Source organism: Lissotriton helveticus, chromosome 12 (assembly GCF_964261635.1).
Source record: "Lissotriton helveticus chromosome 12, aLisHel1.1, whole genome shotgun sequence".
NCBI classification, from domain to species: Eukaryota; Metazoa; Chordata; class Amphibia; order Caudata; family Salamandridae; genus Lissotriton; species Lissotriton helveticus.
Window position 1 is genome coordinate 406,661,511 of NC_136073.1, and position 12,467 is coordinate 406,673,977.

The 12,467-nt window shown below is 41.2% G+C and overlaps 1 pseudogene; it reads left to right on the plus strand.

Moving 5' to 3' along the window:
• The first annotated feature begins 665 nt into the window (after positions 1-665).
• Positions 666-1,291, plus strand: LOC144798035 (claudin-7 pseudogene; annotated as a pseudogene).
• The last annotated feature ends 11,176 nt before the right edge of the window (positions 1,292-12,467 follow it).

Sequence of the window (12,467 nt, forward strand, 5' to 3'; positions counted from 1 at the left end):
ATTACCGGCGACGACCGTGGTACGTATCAGGGCTATAGGGCAGTTTGCCGGGGCCGTCCAGTGAAAGGCTGTCCAGGCAGCCTCTGCACCCCGTGTCACTCACTCCTCTCTGTCTTCCTTGGCTGGCTATGGCAATTATTAGTTGATCCGTTCTGAGGAGCTGACAGCACGCTGAATTTGGCCCATGCATGCCTTGTGAGCTGCAGCAGGCAGCGCGATGCTGCGGGCCACGCCATGATTGAATTTGGCGCCTACTGCATAGCCAGCCCCTTACAAACTCAACTCGAGTCTAGTCCAAACCCAACCCCGGCCCGCCTCGTTTCCTGTTCCAGGGTGTGAGGTTACATTATCTACCCCGCAGTACCACAAAGCTGCCTGGCAGATTGTAACATTGTAGCAGGGCACGAGTAAGCGCACAATCTGTTAACTCTTTAGTGTTACAGTCCGAGCCTGGCAAGTGAAGTCTGCTGCAGCCGGGCCGGGCACATGGCACAGAGGTATCAGAGGCGCTGTTTCAGTGCTATCAGCAGAGTGGCAAAAAATGCGTGACAATGCATTTCAGTGCGGTCATGCGGTAACACCACACTGAAATGCGTTAGCGTCACGCCTGATGCGTGATACTTGACAGGACTGGAGGGGAGGTGCTGCAGAGGCCAGGATCAATCATGGCGAACTCGGGACTGCAGATGATTGGCTTCGTACTGGCGCTGCTGGGCTGGATTGGGCTGATCGTGCCCACCATCCTGCCCCAGTGGCAGATGACCTCTTACACCGGGGACAGCATCATCACGACCATCGCCGTCAACCAGGGGCTGTGGATGAGCTGCGCCATCTAGAGCACGGGCCAGATGCAGTGCAAGGTGTAAGACAGCATCCTGGCGCTGTCCGGTTCTCTACAGGCCACGCGAGCGCTGATGGTGGTTTCATTGTGGTGTCCGCTGTGGGCATGAAATGTACCAAGTGTGGTGAAGACGACAAGGTGAAGAAGGCACGCATCGCCATGACCGGGGGCATCGTCTTCCTGCTGGGAGGTCTGGCTGCTCTGGTTGCATGTTCATGGTACGGCAACACGATTGTGCAGGACTACAACTCCTTCACCCCGGTCAAGACCAAATATGAGTTTGGATCTGCAATCTTCATTGGCTGGGCAGGGTCGTTGCTGGTGGCCCTCGGTGGTGCTCTGCTCGCTTGCTCTTGCCCAAGGAAGTCTGGGTCCACAGGCCGCAAGTACCCCAAATCGAAGGCAGCGAAGGAAGGCACAAGTGCTTTTGCAATCCCTTGTGTCTTATAATGCAGATGTTGCAGATGGTCATATGGTTGGATAATGCCTCCAGGATTGGGTTATATAAATGAAAATGCGAGGCATCAGCTAAACATGCATGTGTGCTCCATACAGTCCATGAGCATCAGTACATTAATAGATTAATAAAGTGGAAATGCGTGTGACTATGAGGAAATTGTATCTGATTAAAAGCCCTGAAGTTACATTAGAGCTCATGGACAGAGGGATAGCCAAACATTAAGACTGCAAGAGAGAGGAGTGGGGAATAAAGGCACAAGTGTAAACATGAGAAAGGGATACATATAGAGACGAGATGTAATGAGAAACATGTTAAGAAGACAGAGATGAGAAATAGAAAGGAAGCGATTCGAAAATATTAGGAGTAGTATGAAGGCCTAAGGGAGAAATTAGATCAAAAGTGAAGGATCAAGAGAATCGAGAGGATAGGAATTGACATGTCCTTCAAAGGAATATAGAGATTCTGAAGAATAGTTGGTGACAGCGAGCGACATCAAGAAATTAACTTTGAGGACAAGACGGAAAACCATGCTCCATTCCATTTGTAGGTTTGCCCCACTCTCTATAGTTTGGTCTCTTCTCCCTCCCGTACTTGCTCCAGGACTAGGCACTTTGTTACAGGGCGAAAGAGGGCTCTGGTGTCTCCTTGCTGACTTCTCCCTCCAAATTGTGGCTCGTGAGTCCTTTATTTTGTGTCGGTCAAGCAGATTAATAAAGCATTTGCAATGCAATAGGTCTCGTATATCCGAGAGTTTCAGCTATGAGCATTGTAAAATGACAATGCCTTTTATTTACTTTTTTAAAGTCAGCACATAAATAAAAGGCATTGTCATTTACAATACCAGTAGCTCAAACTCGTCGTAAATGTGTGACCTATTGCAATGCAAATTCTTGTTTTATAATGTTTTTCCCATCCTGCTGGAGTCTTGCGGGAGTCAATGCGGCCCCTGTACTCCTGTGGGCCTGAAAATGTTTCAGAATGTGGCCCCAGGGGGATCTCTCCGATATAAAATACTGTATATAATATCTGTTTTAATATTCAGAAATTTGCACACGTACAAGAAGTAATACTTTTAGAATGTCAGAGTTTTCTTTATGTGAAAGAAAGAGTATGCTGATATCTTGTAATAGCTGTGATGATGGGGCACGGAGGGCCTGGAACAATGTAGCGATGCATCACCCCGAAGTTAATAAAATGCTCACTGCCCACATCCACGTCCTTTTGGAGTTTATATGATTGCATAATATTGCTTGCTATTTCCAGTCCTTATAAATGAGGCGTGGTATATAAAGGGCCATACAAAAGCACATTATTGTTCCTGCTATTATTATTAGCACACCAGAAGAGGTTGGGCATCAGAGAGAATTGTGGGACAGGTGACAATGAGACAGAAGCCAGGGCGGAGGCAGGCCGATTAGGGAATAAGTACCAAAAAGAGAACCGAGGGTGGAGGGTGAAGGTGGGACAAAGAGGTACTGCGCCGTTGTCGGTAGTAGCTGAGCTCTGGTGGCATGGTGCCACCCCTCCCACAGTATGCCTCACGGCAGCTGGCAGACCATAGATATCCACCAACACCAGCTCCTTGTGCTCGGACCAGTGACACTGTAACTCCTCTCTCTCGGCCTTCACTTCATGCGCCACCCACCGCCCTAGCCAACCACAGGCTGGGATTTCTCATCCCTGCTGCGGCGACAGCTGTTGTTTCAAAGGAGGCGACAAAGGAGAGAAACCGCAGCTATACCGAATGTGCATGAGCAACATTTCAGCGCCGGTGCACTACCAGAAATCAAGGGACCCAGAAAGACATAACCACACCTACGTATAAAAGCAGCGGAACAACAGCCGGGCAAAATGATAGCTGCCTCGAAAGAAAACCAAAGTATGAACGCACTTCTAGATGACATAGCCTCATTCTATAACCATGGTTAACGTCACTCAGCAGATTTAAACAAGCATAAGCCTCTGTGTATCCAAATTGCAAATCTGCCTTAAGACCCTTAATGTGGCGCCGTGTGTGTGTAAAAGCTCCGGTATTTTCAGTTTTTTAAAACAAAAGTTTGGAGGGATATTTGGCGCTTCACACACGCGCGGTCTGGTTTCTGGCGCACATTGCCATGGCTGCAGCGCACAGAGACCCTAAACTGCCGCACACAGAGGAAACAAATTAGAGGGAACATTGCTTGTAACCCTGATGGGGTGTTGAGACTCTTTATTGGCGAGTAGCACGCTACTCTGGAACCCAATAAAGGATTAGTGGTGAATTAGTATAGTTGAATATGGAATTTGAAAAGTGGACAGGTTAGTCTGTTAATCTTGATTGAAAAGGAAAGTGGAGGGAAAAAAGAGTGTAGGATTTTTTTTTTGTTTTTTGTTTTTTAGATTAGAAATAAAAGGTGAAAATCCTTTTGTACAAATGCCAGTTCTGTGCTCCTAATGTCACCTGTAGCTTAATGTGCCAAGGGGTTTAAACATTTGCAAACCCTCAGATTTGGTAAATCTGACGGTGTGCGACAGCTAAAACACATTTTTATAAAAACAAATGTAATGATTCAGAAAAGGTTTTCCAATTGTATACGAAACATTAAGAAATTGTTATTTGTTTTTTCCAAATACTGATTCCTTTAGTTATGTATTAACGATTTGCAACTGAGATCCGGTAGCAAAACATATAGGGACTGATTTAGAGTCTGCCAGACCCACAGTGGCGCAGCAGTGGTAGTCCACCATTTTGCCTATTACAACCTTCACCGTAGTATCAGCTGTGGACTTCCGGCTGAACCAGGGAACAGTGGTTGCCTGGCGGTGGCACAGCTGCGCCACAACCTAACATGCTGAGCCAGTGACGTAACGAAAGTTTAAGGGGCCCCTTGAAATGTACATGGAGGGGCCCCCACTCCTGATTTAATCCGGAGCGCTCAGACCTGAGTACTGTGCTTAGGGGGCCCCCTGCAGCGGGGGCCCCACGCACCACAGGGTATGAGGAGGCCTGTATTATGCCCCTGTGCTGAGCGGGGACTGGGGCAGTCCTGCTCAGCATATTATGAGTTCCTGCACCACCAGCCATTTCAAGGCAAAGCTCCACCATGAGAAGTGCCCACGTGCCCCACGCAATGGCGATACAAAAAGGGGGGGCACAAAATGTGCCACCCCTGTCTGTATCCGTAGAAAGTTACAGCACAGCATGGACATCCACGTCCATGCCGTGTTGGAACTGTTTTACCGTTCCCAATGTGGTGCCTGTTTTCCAGGCACCGCCATGGAAAGGGCAAAGGACCACCTGCCGTATCATGAGTTGAACTCTTTCAAATCGTAATATGGTGGTCGGTCCTTACGCAGGTTTGGCATATCTTTGCCGGCACTGAGCCAGTGCAACTGAGTCAAACTCGTAATCACCCACTTATATTGTACTACGAACTCAAAGGAAAACCCTAAGCAACTCCTACCCCTTTGTGAATGGTAAAAACATTTTTTTAAGAGTAGGCAGTGGTCTCATGGATCCCTGCCCAATCTTAAAAAAAGTTTATAAACATTTTAATTTTTTTGTTTTTTACAAACATCCTGGTTTCCATTTAAGAAAATGGGCTGCATTAAAAAAAGATTGGTTTATTCAAAATCAATGACAGAAATGGTGGCCTACAGGCCCCAGCAGGCCACCACACCAGTGATTGCAGCCAATTGGAGTTGGTCGCAATTTCCGATATGCCTCATGCTTATGTATTAACACATAAGTCAGTTAGTAAACTATGAATGCATTCGGTAAAAGTCAGTGAGTAATTGCTACCCCTTTCACCAATGCATTCTTTGTAAATGAGGCCTTTAGTTATTGTACCTTTTCTCCTGGAGGTACTGAAGCTGTATGAGAGCAATTTATCTTACTTTCTGCTAAGACAAAACATTCACAGAAATGTGCTCCACCATCTTTGCTTGGGTGTCACCCCTATTGTAGCTGACTGCCAAAATCCCACTGATCCTTTTCGTGGTAAATTTTTGTTTGGATTACTTTAACACTATATAAACTGGGCTTTAGGTCAGTGCTCTCTTCAAGGCCTAAAGAATCAATAATCATGCAGTCAGGATTATAATAATGTAATGGATGCAGTGTAGAGTACATGCTCTGATGATCCTACACTTAATTGCCAATTAAAATCAGATCCTAGGAGGATACCACTATACATTGCAGCGGATGCAGTGGCCAAGGTCAAATGGTTTGAGGGGCTCTCAGTACCATAATTTGTTTCTGTCTTCTACTGTCCAGTAAGGGGCAAGGTAGGCCATTTCCTATATTTGAATGAGGACCCAGTGCATCCTCTCTACACTACTGTCAAATCCATCTCAGGGCTATATCAAGTTCAAAGCTATAAATAGATTTTCCATTTATGACTCAAAATGTCTTCGACCTCTGCTAACCAATTCTGCTCTTGCATCTCAGCTTCAAAGGCCAATTACAAATGCAAAATTGTCAGTCACTATGAGCATCAGACTTCCTCTCAGAGGAATCATCACTTAGGGCCTGATTCTGATGTGGTTAGGAAAGCATTCCCACCTAGGGCCTGATTCTGATGCGGTTAGGAAGGCCTCCTAACAGCATTTGCTCCTTCCAAATCGGATCAGGAATGTGTCTTCCCGACCGAGGGCCCAATTATGATGCGGTTAGGAACAAATGCTCCCACTGAAGTCAATGGGAGTCCAACCAAATTGTAGCGGGAAATATCCGGATGCATCGTACTCTGTCGGTGGGACTCTCCCGTTCTGAGTGGATCAGAAACCATTTCCAAACCGATTTGGTCGGGAAGCTTTCCAACCCACTTTAGAATCTGGCCCATAATTGGTAATCAACTGTAGGCTTGCATACTATATATTTTTAAGTTTTATTTTTCAGTAAAATATATATATGTTTTAATGTTCCCAATATTCTACCATGCAGATGTCTCCGCCCTGGCTGCAGAGTCCTTATATTTAAAGCATCTTTATTCGATTCACAGAATCATCAAAGAAATAAAAACACATCATTTCCTTAAAATAGAGTACATAAATAGATTAAAAGACGATGTATAAAAAGTACAATAATTGGTAGTGTAAACATTGGTTGACAAAGTGCAATTCCCTAACATTCATATACAGACCACAGTGCAACTTCATTGATCCCAGGAGCAAGAGGATGAGAACTTAGATAATCATGCAAACTCTTGATGGTTATATCAATTTAGGCCCTCATAAAGTATTCTTCAACATCAGTAATAAATACACCTAACAGAACTATAGATGTATAAAAAGCATAATCTTACGGTGTTTCATCGACTATGATTTTGCCTTTAGCTATAAGGTCTTTAGTGAAAGATTGTATGAATACAATTGATTTAATAAAATTACAATTCTCAGACAAAACACTAAGGGCATATTTTGGATTATTCCTTCTCTATTTAGAATGTTATGCCTCGCTTTAATCTAATAAAATTGACTGACAGTAAAAATCTGCTCACTCCAAATACAACCAATCTAGAGGTGTACGTTTTGAAAATTCGCAGCATTTCAATATACTGTCTAGTACCAAGGTTCCTGCCCAAGCGTCGTATCCACCTTTTTCTTGGCATTTCATAAAGGGTACAGAAGAATAAAACGTGGGCAATATCTCGGTGCAAATACAATCAATATCCTCACTAGCCTTTTTACCCCACCTAGATGTAAATTTCTTAATTAATAGCGTACCATATCTAAATTTTAGGTAGAGTATTTTGGCTAGTAGGGGTTCAATCTCATCCAGAAATGGTTCAAAGGAGGGGCTTACTTTAAAACTTAAGAACTGATTAGTCAATGAACCATATTTAAGGCCTATGATAACACTCTGGTCAATAAAATTCCCAAAGATGGCCTTGCATTCCTGTTTTGAATCGGGAGTAAGCTGGTCCGGGTTTTCCCAATACCTAATCAAGCCCAGATTCAGGAACCACCTACGGATATGGGCCAGCCATGGAAAAGTGATGAAAGTATCAAGGGCAATCAGTTCACTTAATGTCTGCTTGTATACATATAACTCTTCCTTTGTCCATATTCTGATCCAATATGAGAGCGACATCCAAATCCGGATGCATTGTACTCCGTCGGTGGGACTCTCCCGTTCCGAGTGGATCAGAAACCATTTCCAAACCGATTTGGTTGGGAAGCTTTCCAACCCACTTCAGAATCGGGCCCATAATTGGTAATCAACAGTAGGCTTGCATGCTATACATTTTTAAGATTTATTTTTCAGTAAAATATATATATATTTTTAATGTTCCCAATATTCTACCATGCAGATGTCTCCACCCTGGCTGCATAGTCCTTATGGTACAGTATTTTAGGTAAAATATTTCTGGGAATTCGTTTTATATATTTACTTTAAATGAGGAACAAAATAATAAAATGCTACAACACAATTACATTACTTATTTATCAAAACTTTAATTAATGGAGATATATTAAGTTAAAAGAAATATATATTTTCTGAAGTTTAAATTAAAAAAAACTTTCCACATAAAGAACAAAATACACAAAAAAGTATTATTAAAATTGATGTGCAGATTTTATTAAAATTGATATAATTCTTTTTAATTATTTTATTGCTATATTATTTTAAAATATCAAATAGGCTAGTAAAATATGTTTTCTTAAATAATAAATAAGTACAATTTGTATATACCTCTAAACTTTTTTTATATACATTTAGTTTTGAACTCTTAAATAATTGAATTTAATTTAGCAATATTTCCTTTGAGGTTTTATTTTAAGTCCCTATCTCTATTTTATTCTATGGAAGGGTTTTGCAGTGCCAGCAGTGGGCCATGCATAGGGCTGGACTCCTGTTTTTTGTTTTAGAAGTAACTTACACTTCGAATTTGTGAATACCAAAAAGTATTAAGCTTGCAAAAGTGTAAGCTTACTCAAAAGTGTAAGTTACCTTTGTGAATCATGCCCTAAATTTCTACTTTTAACATATTATGTACATCTCAGCCATGTGATTATGAGACATCGGTATGTGAGGATGCTTGTGTTCAAGTGGGGCAGAAGAACATGTGTTTACTTTGTGTGCATGAGAAGCTACTATTAGAGGTGGGGATATTCTTTTATTATTATACGAAAAGCTTGAATTTGTAGGGATAAAACGTTACTTGGCAAAAATGACACACTTTTATTTAGGAAAACTGATTTTTTTTATCCAGTATTAAAAGTTGATATTTTGGAACTACCAGAAAGTGGGTTATACATTTGTGAAAAGGGCAGTCTCGCCAAATTAATAACCATACACAGGATAGGCTATACCACAGTTCATTGCAAATCTTTTCCATATCCTGCTAGCTGTGACGCAAGCAGCAAGCAATTCCCCAGACATATACATATTAAGACCAAGCAACACCAATACATTTAATATCAAGTAAACAACACAATAACATTCTCAAAACTATTTACAAATCTAGACAATAATATAATCAGCAGAAAGTCACTGAAGCTGTCAAAATCAAATAAGGTCAAAAGGAGACATGGATGTTCCAAGTTCACAGCAGAATTTGCCTAATAAAAGTAAAAGAGCACTTGCAAAATATCCATTTGCAGTTGGCTGGGACCTAGGCATGATTTCTGGTGGACAATAATGAAGCAGTGGTCAGACACACCAAGTGGATTACCTCAGTCCAAATGTTTACCTTCGGACTTGCGACTGGGAGTGGGCAGAACTGGCAGAATTTGACTCTGCAGAATAGCCTTCTGACTGTGAACGGTTGTTACTGGCGCGACCACCGGATCTCGGCAGATTTCGCCGGGTGGCCGCCTAATGACTGGAAATTGCGCTGAGGTAATCCAAATCTCGCTCATCAACTTATCTTCCTGGTTAGTAAGAAAAAATTTGGCTGGAAATCCGCATAAGCGACATCAAAATTCCAGCAATTCTAAAGTAGAACGGATATTCTGACCACCCCTACATAGGGCCTGATTTTGAGTTTAGCAGGCAGGTTATTCCATCTGTATTATTACATATGCATTATACCCTACTGCACTTTTAAAAAGACCGATGGAATATCTGTCACTTTAAATTAAGCCTTACATCTCATTTTTGGAGGTCAAAGTCTTCCCGCAGGACAAGGTTGATGTTCAGAGTACCTTGAAGTCAGTTACATCATTGTTGAGTTCTTGTCTAATCATATTTTTCCTGGGAAATATCTGTGGTCTTGTCATGCTCAATGTTTTTTACTTCTGATTTACTTTTTGCTTTTTGACATCAACCAGCAGGGTAAGGATGGAAGCTGTCACTGGGTGGGGTTCCATAACACAACGTATACTTATGACAAGGTTCTGGTGAATCTGATCTCAGTGTGGCAAAAAGCACTGAGCAGAGCAAATCTGATTTCTTACTGAGTTAGGGAGTGCTTTGCCTGGGGAAGCCTCAGCACCATATCCTGCTCCTAGGTGATGGAAAAAGCAGTACATCCTACTTTACTCTAACAGCTGGGAAAGTTCCCGCTAGTCACCCCAGCAAGCCTTAAAGTAGGCTTTCTTTACACCAGGTCTCTCTCTAACTTGGGCCCCTACAGGGTCCAGACTTCAGTGGCCAGCTCAGCCTTGTTGGAGTCAAATGTTCTTCTGCTTTTCATGTCCCTGTGGCAGGTGGCTAGCCACGTGGCCGATAGAGGGAGGTTTCACTCCATGTGTGCCAGCAGGATTAAAGAAATCCTAAGTCTCTTTTATCCAGCTTCCAGGCTATATGCTTCATTCCAGTTGTTATCTTTCCAGGTCCAGGAAAGTTCTGAGAAGGAAGTGGTGGGGTACAAGTCTCCTGAATCATGTTCACTAGACAGTGTTTGTAGATTTCCAATCATCCACTCCAAACTATTGCCATGCAAATTCCCTACTATCGGTCAGCATTTCCTCTTTGAGTAACTGGAAATAATCCCAGAAGCCCTTAATCCAAGAGATATATCCTCTTTCTATTTCAGAAAGGACTTTGTCTCTCCACTAGACTCTTCTATGTTGAGGCGAGGTGCCCTCCCCTCTGTCATGGTCCAAACTTGCTCTCGCCCCTTGTGAGTTGAAGTCAAAGCATTTAGGATGAGTCTAAAAAGAATGGGATCAGTCCCTGTCAGCCCCATTTGGCATCACCAAGCCAAAACTGTTCTGCAAAGTATTATTGTCTCATTCCTAGGTGGCTAATCCTTGTTAAGTGACCAGTTGTTGACAATATTTCTTCCTTCCTGGGTCCAAAGACCATGCTATTACCCTCAAGGAGCAGAGTTAGTTCCTAGCCAGGAATGTGTATTTGGTGTTTGGAGTAGGGCTGAGAGGCAAATTGGTTCTAAACCTTTTTGCTTGCAGGCACGACAAACAACATTTTTAAAAGACATTTTTCCACATAATTTAAAAAAATCTATGTTTGCCACTATCGTAGGGTTTTGATAATACGTGAAAAGTAACTTAATATTCTTTTTCTGCTAATTTCCTAGGTAGAGATGGGAAATAGGAATTTAAGTTCAATCTAGCCCTCTTCCTGGAACATGTAGATTTTACTGCAGAGTAAAATTAACCCAGTTAATTCACTTTGAAAAACATACTAAATACATGTGTAGCAGGCATGACATATTTTGCATATGTTAAGCATTCTGTCCTGTGGGCCTACTAGACATGATCTGTATGGCTCTACATAGTAGTGTTGCATCACACAGTGTCCAAATACAAGTATAAATAGGGTCCAGAAGAGATAAGTAATCTAGGATGACCAGTCAGAAAACTCACCTTTGCTACAAGAATGAGATATGTGAATTTTCAGGAAATGTCAAATTGATGTTTGGAGACAAAATTATTGATAGCTTTTCCATAATATTTTTAATGGTGAAATTTGAGTAAACATGCATGATAAGACGTGACATTTCAAAAACTGCTATAACATGTGGAAACATTACATCAATTATATTGATAAAAGCTTTTTAAGACTTTATATTCACAGCTGGTGTCTGAAGTTAGAGCCTGTGTGATTGGAATGGCCTAACAGATATGTTCACTTTCAGAAGCTGTCAGATCGTTGTATCCAAAGTGGAAGCTTTAGTGCTTGAGCCTTGAGATCCATCTCCCTTCAGGAATAGCTGCAGTCTTACCTGACTGAGATAATGGGTACTGTGTCATCTATAATTCTCCATAACATGAAACTGAAATCTTACTTTTAAAGTGTACTTGGGAAGATTTGGAGGAGTAAAAGGTAGAAGAGAGAAAATGTGCTATATGCACCTTCAAGTATTATCACAGGTCTTCAGAAATATAAAAGAAACAGACGTCCTCAGAGAAACACACAAATTCCCCTTTTTCCATCCTCATAGCATGCAGGGTCTGTTTTGCTGACCAAAAGGTGGTAAATTCAAACAATTCTCCATACCTGGAAATCAAGATTATGTTCTCCAATGAATTTCACAGTACTCACAGCAGCAGCATTTTTCAGTGAAAGAGGAGATGTGAGATCAGACCACCAAGGGTCTGGAACTCCGTCTCAGTTCACATACAACAGACTCCACCCTGTCTCAAATGCTGAAAGGAGCTGATAGGATCTTAAGAATCATGTCTTCAAACAGCTCCCCACCAACAGGTTACCAGGCTCATATTACGAAAATCCCGGGCTCTTGGCCAGAACGTCTCTTCTTTTGACCAGCCCCTTTCCTTTAACCTACTCACTGCTGCTCCCAGTTCTTTACTAACAACATTTAAAAAATATTAACATACAATTGTTGTAAATATGGTAATTATTTAATTGTTAATATGTTAATAGGGTAATTTATTGTGTTAATTATTTAATTGTTTTATAAAATGGGGAAAACAAATTAATTATAATATGCTTTAGGTTTATTGTGACAGTTAATTTAAAAATATTTTTAAAGTAATCTGCGTTTTTATATATCTATTCATTTAATTTGTTTTAGTGGTTGTTGACATTTTAGGAAAATAAGGAGGGAAAAGTTTTAAATCTATTTTCATTTAATTTATATGCATTTTCAATATAATTGTATAATACTTTAACAATGTTAATTTTGTGTTTTTATATTTAAATTATTTATATAAGTTTTAGTCTCATAAAAATATATTTTCATATATGTTTATGGAAATAAGTTTTATGTTTATTTATTCTATATAAATGTAGTTTATTTTGTAATCATCTAG